This window comes from Anoplolepis gracilipes, chromosome 7, assembly GCF_047496725.1.
Source record: "Anoplolepis gracilipes chromosome 7, ASM4749672v1, whole genome shotgun sequence".
NCBI lineage: Eukaryota > Metazoa > Arthropoda > Insecta > Hymenoptera > Formicidae > Anoplolepis > Anoplolepis gracilipes.
Window position 1 is genome coordinate 6244944 of NC_132976.1, and position 13020 is coordinate 6257963.

Here is a 13020-nt window from a genome sequence, read left to right on the forward strand (position 1 = left end):
GAATGCTTATTTCTTAAAGATGTCAGAGATTTACGTATCTTTGAAAAATAAAGCATTTACACAAGACATTTTCAAAATATTTTGTATATAAGAAATATTTTTTTATACTTTCTATATCCTGCAGACGACAGAGAAAAAATTATTCATAATGATACCGAACAAAAATAAGATATTTTTCTATAAAATTCAGCCGAGATAAAAGATTTACCTATTCCACTACGAATCTTGACGATCGCATTAAATCGCAATCAAGAGATCAATCTTGTATCTTACATTTTCTAAACGGGATTACGCCAAATTAACCTCCCGCAATGCAGGTTAAATGAGATTCGCTCAGGGACTGGCAATCGTTCTATAAATGCCGACATAATTTCGCATGGCGTTTTGTCACGGAATGTGCATGTATATCGTTGCAGTTTACATACGCCTGTCGCGCGATCGTGCCAGGGACCGAGAGACTGGACTTCTTGCCGATGATTGATGACTAGATAAAGTTGCGCGGAGGTAGAGTAATCGGCCCTTAAGCGTCGTGCATAAATCAAGTGGCTCAGCGCAAAGAAACGCGGGGGCTGCTGTCCCGCCGACGACGGCAAAGATGCATAAGTGGATTTGGAAAACCGGTAGAAAACCTGATCCTCTCTATTTCCTCACCTCCTCCTCCCCCCCTCTTCGATCTTGCGCGTTCTCGTGTTTCGTTACACGGCTGTGTTCCAGTGGCTAATGAAACACCCCGCGTCGCGACGGACATTGCGATGCTTCGACCCGGTCAGCGGCCAGATAAATTAATCTTGTGATTTTTTCCTCCGAGACACGGGATATACTTACTACGCGCTCGATTTATTTACTTTTCGAATTTGGAGTTTTTGCAAGGTCATGCGATAGTTGATAAAACATCTTACATAGTCTGTGATACAGTTGACTGATGATTATTTGGGAGATTGAAGAAGATGAAGTTGTCGAAAGCATATAAATATTTGATAGCTTCTCAATTACGTATCGAGTTAAGATACTTAGAAAGAATAAGAAAAAAAAAAAAATTAGACATTTTTAAGTCGATATATAATTATGACAAAACTTATAGATTTGATCAATAGTTATTGAAAAAAATGTTTATTTTTACATATCTTTTAAATTATTACGTTTCAACTTTTATATGTTAATAAATTAAAAAATACTACAAATTTTATAATATAAATAATATAAATTTAATAATATAATAAAATAATTTAACTTTTAAAAATCTCTTTACATGGAAGTTAAATATTTTTTCATACATATTTTAACATATACAGCGCAATAACAAATTTTAAAAAAAGCTTTAATAACGTCAGAGATAAGCATCATAAACATTGGGAATTAATGTAAATTACAATATTTACTATGTATTAATAATACGTTAGATTAGACTGGTATAATTATTACCAAGTCTAAACTAGCCAAGTTATTCTATAACTTCTCAATTATTGTTATTGGAAAAGTAACAATATGATCGCGTGGTTGACAACGCAAGATACAAATCAGTTTACAAATTAAGGTTAATAATAAAATCAGCAATTTAAAGCTATTAAGTGTGTTTCTAACGATTTCTCACATTTAATTCTAAAGTGGCTTATTACGTTATTACGTTACAAAGTATCAGACAATAATTATCTCTATTTCTTAATTATAATACCAACGATTAAGAGATCAAGGTAAGTAGCGAGGATGAGTCGAGAAAAAAATTAATTATTAATTTATTATTTAGTCATTTATCTGGCCTTTGCGTTAACCGTGATGGCGACTTTAAATGCTTATTAACTATCAATGTTATAGATATATCGATTATCCGGTCGCGGTCCATTTGCTACAAATGAACGAATATTTAATTAATCGTGAAGGCCGATGCGTAATAAGGCCCATTAAAGTTTTTGCCGCGGGACGGTCTTACGCTCGCGAGTTACCCTTCGAAGGGGCTTGACTTAATGCCTAAGAACAACCTGCGAAGGGGCGGCATCGGGTTCTTACAAGGTGAAATTTGCCCGGTCGCTTCCAAAAAGCTGACTCATTTCTTGATTGCGCCTACGGTATACTCTTCGACAATTATGCAAAATAGCTCTGGCCTTATTCGCGCCCGACGCATCGCCGCTATTATTATTCTTTCGCAGCAATAAAAGAACGCGAGGACGAAGAGAGCGAGATGCTCGGGCGATGATCGACGAGACCATAGTATTGATGATTACATCCTTTCCTCATGTAACTGTAATCGATGACTTCATTTACTATTCACAATCGATAGTTAATTGCTCTTTTAATCTTAAATGTTGTTGCATTAATAAATAAAACTGATATTCAAATAGAGATTTTATATTAAGATACAAGAGTAATTTTATACATAAAATCTGTCAAAACATGCCAAAATAAGAAGCAAGATAAAAACGTTTTCACACATATGATTGTTATATTAATCGTTGTCACATCTGCTTTACGAGATGCAGCCGGACGTAGGGACGAGAAGGGTCGACGATGTATTTCCGTCGTCGACCTGTTCTGTCCCGTCATCGTCGTCATCGTCCAGTGAACGAGGACACATCGCACCGCGGCAATTCTTTCCGTATTGCGCAATGCCACGTGTGTGTCTCGGCTAATGCGATTAAAAAGGCATAACGATTACGTCCAATTATTAACAATTACAAGGACGGCAAAAACCGTAATTACCCGCCATTAATCAAGAAAGCCGGGTTTCTCCACTACCTCCATTCGCAACGCGCTCTACCAGAATGGCGGACACCGCGATAGAGTGTAGTACTAATATAACATGCGTATGCACGATTCACGCGAATTGCCGTGTACGCTAAATCAAATTCCTTAGTCGTTGGAGAGGACAAAAAGTAGCCGCGCAATCTCGGCGCACAGATTGCTCGCGCGCGCAAGAAAGTAGCGAATAATTGTGTACGGATAAAAACTTACTTATTTTTTGCTCGTCGAAGGCAATCACGAACGTGTCGCATTAATATTTTTAAATTGATGTATTAGATTGTTGTAATAAGATAAAAGGACGACGCCCCTCTCTTCTTCATTGCCATAACTCAATATAAGAATAATGATACGTGAATCAACAATTTAAATAAAATCGTTCTAAAGAAAGCAATAAGTAGATAATGAGTTAATTAATGCAGTGATTTTTTGTTGCATCGTCAAGTCGAAACATGATTAATGTTTGTGATTTTTCTTTTCTCTTTTTTTTTTTTTTTTTTTAACTTTTGTAGAATTAGATTTGTGACCTTTTTTTAATGTAATGGGAAATGTATAGTTGATAAAAAATTACAAAATATTAATATTAACGATTTTAATAAAATTTCTTTGAAATAAACTTCTCTCGTATGATTTTAAAATTTTCACATTCATTTTACAAAAACCGCTTACCACAATTTATCGAGACCTCTTTGATCACATTCTCTATACATGTCACACGCAATCATTTTTATGCCGAGCGGTATAAAAAATTCACCTCTGTCTTGCATATCATATAATTAAGCGAATAACGCACGACATTGATGTCATCACTCACCCCTTCTTACAACGGAAAGCGAAATTAATTGCCGGCGCGTCGACGCCAATTATTCAGTTGGACGTGCAATTTTTACCGCAATTGTAAAGTACATCGCGAACATATGTATGTGCCTACCACAAAGGAACGTGGTTTAGTAATTGATAGTGACACCGCTAGTAATTAACTGCCGTGAATAATTGTGACTGTGTGCTCAAAACCTACCAACTGGCAGCCGGTACACACTCTTTCGCACGCAAAAGAAGATGCAAAAAAAAGAGGGAAAAAAAAACACGCTGCGAGCGTCGTCGTCGTCGTAGTTCATCGCTGTGTGTGTTCTCAGAATCGCCGTGCAAGGACAAGACTAATGCACGAGACAACGATACGTCGCGTATTTATGCAGCCGGACCGAGCAATTCGCGAGATTTATTCGCCAGGATGAAGGTGACGACGACATACGACCGTAGGGCTGTCGTTTGCAAGCAGCATATTTCCAACCGAATTTGTCAATCCATTGAACGTCGCAAAGTTTTGCGATCGTTCTAGCAGGGGGTCTTGGTGCGTAATCTATATGTGACTGGAAAGATTAACGTTTCGAAGTTTTTACAACAAAAAAGTTATTCAATTATATACACATAACTAATAAAATAATTCCTCCTAATTGTTCAACTTTCTTTTTCATCTTATTTTAAATGTGCATCTACGTGCTCTTACCTGTTTCCTAGATCCCTAGATAATATTATGTCAACAATTACATAATAAAAAATCACCCATTCAGTCAGAAACTATAGATTTGCATAATTTGTAGCAACTTCATCGATATTGTGCAAGTAAAAACGCGACCTCTAATTATATGAAATCAAGGGGCATCCTTGGAAGGGACAAAAACGAAAACGAGCGGCGCTATTAGCGTAGGGGCAAAACCTTCGATGAGCAACTATGAATTTAGATTGTAGATGGAAGCGCGGCCAATTACATTTTGCACGTCGCTAAACTTTGCAATGGGAGATGCGTGTGATTTATCACACGTGCCGATTGCTTTGCGCAGAGATCCTCTTTCACAGAACGCCTAATGATCGTTTGCGAATCCCTATCAACGATCGACAGACAGTGCATCTGCCTAGACGACCATTATTGATTAACGAACATGCACCCGACTCGCATCGATTAGTCCACGCTTTTTGATAAAAATCGATAGAAATTGATGTAAATAAAAGTCATCGGAATATTTTGGACGACCTGAAACCTTTACGGTGTAGACACGTGGAAATAATTTTTTTTCTATATTCATTTAAAATGGGAAACATGTAGATGAATTATGTCTTCTACATTTATAACGCTATATATTAAAGATGCTAAAATTATATTTTCAGAAAATTGATAATTGAACAAATTAATATTTTCTTAAACAAACACTTTGAATATTAAATTTTATTAACTCGAATTCACTTTCATTATTTCGAAATCAATGTATAGGAATCAATCCATTTGTTTAATTCAGGAGTACAGAAATTAAATGTATATGAATAATCGAAAGTGATCAATAACGTTGTAGTAGTCAATAAATCATTACGAGTGTGTTGCAACATTCCATCCACATTCCAATCACTATCGCGACGATTAACTGTATATCTTCACCATACACAAATGTAATTTATGCTACATATATTAAGAATATCATATGTACATGTATAATATATTAACCTCTATTTATATTTATTTATATTAATGTATAATTGATCTGTGTGCGGAATTCTCATTTTAGTCGTTAATTATCGTTAAAGCGTCCCGCGCGCATATGGGTGGCGATTAAAGAAGATCGAACCGCATCTATCTTTGAGAAGATCTCTTATTCTCTCTCTCTCTCTCTCTCTTTCTCTTTCTGTCTTGCGATAATCGATAATGTACAACATTGCGGCTACTATATTGACAGACACCGCGTGTGCGCGTACGTCAAAGTATGAAGGCACGGCGAAGTGTGTGCAAATACCACCGGCGGCGGGCAACACGGCATTCCCCAGCGATCATGTGTGCAGAAATCATTAACGATCACTATCGAGGCGTGGACGCGCGTAAAACGGAACGATATATATATATATATATATATATATATACACATTAATACAATATATACGTGACTCTTAAGCGGTTATCACGCACAATGTACGAATTAATTTTTATTTGCGAATCAGTACATTGTGATACACGCCCGGCATATATATATATATATATATATACCTCATCGATTCGAGAACCAGCATGAATGATCGATGATCGGTCGATACCCCGGACGCCGCGCAAATTACACTAGCCGCTATCGCTACGATCATTAATTACTCGCGTGTGCGTAAATCGTCGGTGGATGCTTTCTCTCCGGGTCGATAATGGACCAATTTGCAGATTGTAAACGAGAATCGCGCGTTGTAAACGTGATTCGGCATCGCATTTCGGGCACACAATCGTGATGTTCATGGGCGTCGCGAGAGAATCTTTCTGTATCCATACACATAATAAACAAATAATTTATCTATAATCCTTTCGATAATATTGGATGTTGTAATTAAAGAAGGAGAATTAAAATTGACACGGAATTTCTTTTATAATGGAAAATTTTAATTAAATGTTTGTAAATATCAATATAATTGAAAGAGTTAAAAAATAGTATTTTTTCAATGATTCATGATTCTTTGAAGAAATAAAAAATTAATATTAAATATTTACTATTAATCAAACTTATTGTGTTAATGGATACATTATAACATAACAATTATTGAAAAAATAGAATTGATGGTGTTTTAATAAGTGCAGAATTTATTTAAAGATGAGCATTGAAATATTAGAGGATTTTGAGAAAAAATCTTGTCGACGCCTATGACGTTGTTTAATCCTCGCCTTTCTCCGACTCCGCCGGGAGATAATGTTTCATCGGCGTTCACTGGTAGTTGTGTCTGTATATGTATTTGTATATACAGACGAAACGTACTAACAAGCACGCGTCCCAGTTTACACGATAATCTTTACAACGTAATAATCGGCGGATATACGTGAGCGCACGACGGGGTCGCAGGGACGTTTCATAAATACGCAATCGCGATCGTGGCGCTGATACTTCACGCGGTTCGAGAACCGCGATCGAGAGAGTCAATTGCGCATAGTGGAACGACAGAATCTATTTTACGGATCATTGCCAAGCCGTTCGCGAAACAGATTCGTGCTAAATCATGAGACCGAGGCCGTAAATATCACGCGAAAAAAGATTATATCTCGCCTTGGTTGAAAGTACGGTGCAATAAAATTGTAAAATATGTAAGTCAGTTGATATAACTATATTTCATTATTAATCTTAACGTGGTATGAAAATTTATAATGTACTTTAATTTGCGAGATTTGATTTAATTTTGAATTACCTCCATTTATAAAACTTTTATCGCCGAGTTACGATAAATTATACTTTCAACGATTTATTGCAAAAAAAAAAAAAAAAAAAAAAAAGCGACTGCGGATAAGGCTCTAGTAGAAAATCTATTTATCTGTTTTGCCACGATGCTGATTATCGACTGAATTGATATTACACACTTACATAAATCACCATCTGAGTCGGTCTTTTCGTTTCATAATGGATCACGAGAAATCGAAATCGATTGAATCGTACGAAATTATACGAGTCAATAGAGCCCGGAGTTGTAATCAGTCTACCGAGAAATCATTTTACAACGCTTGTTCTTCATTGCGGTTTAATTATAAAGCTATTGCGTAATTGCATGAAACACGCGCGTTGTTAAATTAAAATAGCAGATATAATAGAATGTATATCTGAAATAAATTAACCGTGTTTCTCTGATATATATATATATATAATAATAGATGAAAGAATGCAAAAAATTCTACCTTTCTCTTTTAATAACAACAAAATTAGTTATTCCGATAAAAAGTACCCAAAGGCAACGGGATGTATAACGTAAAGAGTCAAAGGTTGCCCTCACACGTCCGGAGTGCACTCAGCTGTTCCATTCGTATCTGACAATCTTACCGCGCTCTTCAAGGCATTAAAAAGAGAACCGATGAGCGGGAGCTACAAGCACATTCGTGATACATCGGACACGTAGATACATCGCCTGTATCCGGAAGGTACATATATCCGGCGTTATCTGCGGTGTTATCGCGGTAGGAGCGAATGTACCAGAGGACTCGATAATTCGTAATTGCCGCTTATTATCGCGCGCGAGGGATCGAATACGACCAAGTCGACGCCGATCCGTGTCGCAGGACGCACTGATGCGTCTATTAGCACGAATTTGCAAGTATGATTCGATGTAGAAACATCTCTCCGAGCGCGTCGTCGGTCGAGGTGCCTGAACCGGCACAAAAAGATGATCCGCGAAGACTATATTAAGTGTCGTTCACATGAGCCCTCATGCACAGCTGTGTAATACGGTATAACTGTATTTTCCGCGCACCGTTCATATCAAGAATCAATGCAATTTTTTTTACAGATGTAGAATTTCTTACTTACATCCTCAGAGACTTCACTTGATGTTTACATTGGTTTAGTATTATTCTAATTAATTTAATTTAAAATATTGTGTAAGAATAAAAAATGCTACCTGATTATCACGATTTTATCGAGTAAAAATAAAGATAATTTTTTCCACTTACAGTATTGAAAATTGATATATTCAAAATTATCTTTTATGTTCAGATTTCTTCCTTACTTTAATACTAAAATGATATATCTCTTGCATTATACTAAACTAAAATGTTACATATCGAATATTAAACTTCGAGTGAATGATACTTTACATGTGCGCGGATATGGTATCGAATAATGATGATCACCAGTTGGGAATATCGTCGATTAGTTTTGAGTACAAAACATAGTATAATTTATAAATAGGGACAATTTAATATACTTGCACAAGAAAAACCCGTTTCGCGCTCGTCAGTAAAGTAGAAAAAAGTTGTCTACTTTAAATCACTCTGATAAAAGATAATTTTCCCTTTCTTTTTCTTTTTATGTCAGACATAACGTATGAAGAATGTTTTATATTCCCATCCGTATTGAAAGTTTAAAAACTAAGATGCAATTAAACTCTTATAAAACAAGCTTGGCGATTAAATGTATGTAATTCTACTGACACATCGAGTGAAAAGAAAGAAAAGAAGAAAGAACATAACGATAATATTTTATATAATTCTTACGCCGATCACGAGAAATCTCGCGATGGAGTAGATCGGAGAAACTTAATTGCCACTCGCGGTACGGATTAGCGGCTAATTAACAGTCACTGTTGTCGTCTACGGTGCGTACTGCGTACTTTGCGTTCACGTAAGCGGTCACAATGACTTAACTAATTGGTTGATTGCGACGCGCTAATTTGCACGGCCGTAAATCGCGCACACGCAACGTACGCATGTGTGTATAGTTAGACATTAACGGTGCACAAATGTAACAGCAACAATGCGGTTTTTCAAGTTCCGTTTACGACAACATGGCAGTACTTCTTTCACATCCTCCAGGACTTTTGCATATTCGCGTCGCGTTGTTGACACATAATGAAGGAGTGAATTGTATTTACTTAGATTTTTGTAATTATAATCTTGAAAATTAAAAAAAAATTCTGCTATCAAATTCAAAATTGAAGTTAACAATAAGTGTAAAATAAGATCACGTTCCGTTGAAATTTAATTTTGCGATGATATTGAAATATCGCGTACATACATATTGTGTATCAAAAATACTATATCAAACGTATATGCATTATTGAGCGTAATAATAAATAAAGAAAAAAAAATGTAACACGCACATAAATTAATACAATTTTATTGGTTGTATTAACAAAGCAATATCTCTCGATGTCCTCAAGATTAATCATTGGCTACAGCTCTGCAATCTGCTCTATCGCTTCTAATCGAGCATGACGTATCTAATTGAACATTCATGATATTGTCAAGGCGTGCGCGCAACAGCCGATGGAGAGAAATAAATAGGTCCTCGCGAGATCGAACTCGTGGTAAATTAAGTAACGTTGATGCGATAAAGATTATTACTCGTTTTGCGATGGAATCGCACTAAAACACGTTCCCGCCGTTTATTACGACATATACTTGCCACGCATAAACCAACTATCACTAATTCGCGCTGAAAATAACATCGACGAGATAACACGAAGCATGTATATAGTTGTGTTATAGTCAAGTTTGTAAAATTATGTTGAAAGCAATTAGTCGTTTGACATTTATGAATTCGTATTAATTAAAGATTTGCGTTTTACCGATATTTTCATATACATATTGTCATTTAAAGCTATAATTATAGTCAATCAGAATTACTCTATCATGTAATAGAATGATAACGGAATAAGTGAATTATTTCTTAGCTATTATTTTTTAACAACGCGAAAAATTCTTTTGAAGAATCTAATCGAATCGATGCCTATGGTTTCTAAAACGCAAAAAAAAAAAAACATGTTATAAAACATTTTCTTATCGATAAAGTTAAAATTGACGCATTATATTATAGAAAGCTTCGTCGAATATAACATAGCTATATAAATAACTATATTGATCATCTGTTCCCTGTTAATTTTGTTATCTTTGCGTGCAAAACGAAAAAATTGACTATAAAATTGATGCAGAATGAGAAGTGCTTAGGATTAAAGATCGATACGGTCTGCTTATAGCGAATAGATGCGTTATCTCAAAAGGGGTATATTTGTTCGCTCACGATTAAGCCAAAGAATTTAATGTGTTATCGTAAGAAAAGAATATGAGAGAGCGAATGCTTAGAGCGACTCCCGACTCCACGCCATGGGGTAAAATTATAGTGTTTACGCGAATTAGATTTCGGTTTCGGTAATTTTCAGTTAATAACGACGAACTGACCGGCGAGCGAACGCTTAAGTGCAGCCTCGGGCCCCATTAATGCTATTATAATGTAAAAGGCTACCTACACGTTCTGTTCTCTCTCCTGTTCTTCCCTCATCTCCTTTTCTCTTTTCAATATTATTTCTCTTTTTCTACCTCGCTTCTTGCGCGTCGATGAACTCGTAGTTGCACACGTAATGCGTATGCGTGAACAAAAAGGAAAATCCAGTGAGATTTAGATCTGTTGTGTATCATCGGCATTATATCAGGGCTACCTGCATTATAAGCTCATTTCTGATAAATTAACTCGATTAAAAACAGCCGCTTAAGAACCGCGTAAAATCTCTTCGAGACCCTTCCCCTTTCCATCTCACGCTTATTTAACCTCGACTTTCCATCGAATCTCTCGCTCCTAGAAATTTGCTCAATCGACCGTCGTTTTCTTTAAAGACTTCGTATACCATATAAGAATAGCATACGCGAAGAACGTGACAGGGATATTTATAATCGTTGCATTAAGCTTCGTGGAAAATCTAAATTGAACTAAATTGAATCAACCATATATATGTATATGGATGTATAGAGAAAAGAATAATTACAATGTCAATGCAATTAGATTTATTCAAATACTATGCGCATGATAATAGAAAGAAATTAAAATATTGCTTTTTTTTTAACTTAAATAAGTATTTATAACTCTTTATCAAGGTGAATGTAGTTCTCATCTATATCTATTTTATTTACTTCATTATTAGTTTTCTGCTTTATAAACAGAATATGTCATAAAAATTAAAAAAATTAAAATATTAGATTTGTTACAATTATCTATGATTATTTTAAATATTTATTCTAAGTACAAGTTTAAAAATTGAAAAATTTTTAATTGAAAATTTATCTAGTCATTTTTACGTTAGCAACTATCATTTTTAATTCCGTCTCTCGAAGCCACCGACTCGAGGATATATCTATCGTAAATATCTACGATTTTGTTACAATTTAAAAGTAATATCGAAAATTGTTATATTATTGTCACAAAGCTAGCATTGCAATTATGCCAAGGTGTGAACTCGTAGGAATTATTAATTCCTCCTATGAGACAAGGTTGCAGTGAAAGGAATGACACCTCTGCCGCACACTCATATGCGTCAGCATTTATATTTGTTTATTTTATAATCCGCTTCGATTCCTAATATATGTATATAATAATAAATCAAATGTATATTTATTTATAATGTAGAGAGTCTTGTATATTATATTATTATTATTAAAGTTATTAAAATTAACTCACTTTTTTATTAGAATCTCTTATATATTTTCAATATATCGTTTCATATTATAAAAAAACTATGTATATTTAAAGCTAATTAAATTTAAATTTAAAAAATTAAACTTAAATTTGAACTGATTACTTTAGCAAAAAAAATTTTCAAGTTTAATAGTATAAATTTTATTAAATCCTTTTTTATTAATAAATTTTTTATTTCTTTTATTTGAGAAAGAAAAGTTTTATATGGAAAAATGCACTTAAGCATCAAATGCAATGTTTTCATCTTATTTGCTTACATCACTGTGCAATACGATTGCGGTGAATAACATCGATGCCGAGTAAATTGCTCGAATTTTTATATTTCTGCACCACAAATTACCGCGGAAACGTTCTCGTCTTCTCGCGCGAGATTTATTTTTTCGGATCGAATAACGATGCAGTACGAAGATTAACCGCGGCAGGTTCGCAAAGTACAGCGAGAGGGCACGTGGATTAAGGGGAGTCGCGTAAGAAAATTAACGGGCGTGAGAGTCGAGTGTATCGTTTTGTTCGATTTATGTACTGCACATTACATACCCTTTTTCTCGACAAGATAACTTGCATGCATTCGATATGAATTTTTAGCGAATGCACAGAGATGTCTTTAAAACAGCACGAATTATATGTACATATTACTTTATTTCAAATATATATTTATTTAATAATTAAATATGTATCATTAACATTATTGTTATTTATGACAGAATCATATTTTCCAAAACGACATATACTTATTTTACTTTACACTATTCTATCAATAAAAAATTCTATTATACAAAGAGCACGATTATTTAAAAAGTATATTACTATATTTTTTAATGAAAGATATTTTTTTAAACCTTACATTATATAAATTCTAAATATAGTTAGTTTGATTTTACGACAATCTCTTTGTAAATTTTTTCACGAAAACAGAAATTTAAAGTGAAATCTCCAATCCCGAAGTAGTTTATAATCAGCGTAGTAGATGTTTAAATTCGCTTGCAATGGAAACTAGATTGCAATGATTTCCCTGATCGTTCATTGAATCCAATCGTTGCTGATAATACGGTATAGTCATCGGATCACGTAACAGATGATGAATCATTTCACACTCCGTTTGTGTTTCAGTTGCGATTAGCCTAACAAGAGCCTAACGACTAACTTGTGAAATTAACAGCCTATTTTTAAAATACCAATATAATTTATAGTTTTCTCCAACGAATTCTAGAATTCCTATTTTTTTAGAAAGAGTTTCATTAAAAATGTAAAAAGTACGAAGTATCAGCTTTGTCTACGCAATATGAAAATTAGCGCGAAGCAAGGAACGCCGAATAAGAATAAT

At 34.6% G+C, this 13020-nt stretch overlaps 1 protein-coding gene and 1 long non-coding RNA gene across 2 annotated transcripts in view; one reads left to right on the forward strand and one right to left on the reverse strand.

Moving 5' to 3' along the window:
- LOC140667492 (uncharacterized) overlaps positions 1–13020 on the reverse strand; it is a 139535-nt gene that overhangs the window by 93215 nt on the left and 33300 nt on the right. The window lies entirely within an intron of this gene.
- LOC140667489 (aristaless-related homeobox protein) overlaps positions 1–13020 on the forward strand; it is a 120378-nt gene that overhangs the window by 81349 nt on the left and 26009 nt on the right. The window lies entirely within an intron of this gene.